Source organism: Penaeus monodon, chromosome 15, assembly GCF_015228065.2.
Source record: "Penaeus monodon isolate SGIC_2016 chromosome 15, NSTDA_Pmon_1, whole genome shotgun sequence".
Classification (NCBI taxonomy): domain Eukaryota; kingdom Metazoa; phylum Arthropoda; class Malacostraca; order Decapoda; family Penaeidae; genus Penaeus; species Penaeus monodon.
The window spans coordinates 41,457,018-41,457,690 of NC_051400.1; the positions used below are offsets into that span (position 1 = coordinate 41,457,018).

Consider the following 673-nt stretch of genomic DNA (forward strand, 5'->3'; position numbering starts at 1 on the left):
TTTCCAAGCCTTAATTTCGCTTTGCAGGGGCTGGACAGATTCAGCGGCCAGCCCATCATCTTGTTCTACCCACCCCAAGCTCAAGGCCAAGCTTCAAGGCTCCCTGCTGACTTTCCTTACAAGCTCTTCTCTCGGCGCCAGGTAAGAGTCGCGGGCACTTTCTCCGCTGGAAGAGTGAAAGGTTGAATGACTATAAAATACTTACCATAACAGCTGACAGTCGTCACCAATTTTCAAGATTCACATGCTCTTGCATACTTCTAACTCTGCTGATACAACTATATCGCAGGATGTCCTTTCGTCTTCAAAATGTAAAAAGTTCAATGTATATAAAACTAAATCTATTATGACAGCTAATTTTATAACAAAAAAATATCGTAACCAATCTCTAAAATCCACAAACAACTGCATACATTAAACACAACTTGTATTACGAAACAACTACATCACTAGTCACCACATCCAGCGCTGAGTCCAGAAACTGGCCTGAATTCATCTCGTGCCTAACAGAGCATTTCTTTTCCCTTTTGCGTAGAAGCGTGAGGCCTTGTACGATGCTCCTATCATGAAGAAGATGGTGCAGAAGGTTAAGGCGAAGGTCAGCAACTTCACGTGCGTCTTGAGGAAGATGAACTACGTAAGTGTGGAGTACATGAACGATATGTACCTTCAG

General features: G+C 42.9%; 1 pseudogene; it reads left to right on the forward strand.

Moving 5' to 3' along the window:
• Positions 1-673, forward strand: part of LOC119582177 — a 3,480-nt pseudogene that overhangs the window by 1,467 nt on the left and 1,340 nt on the right.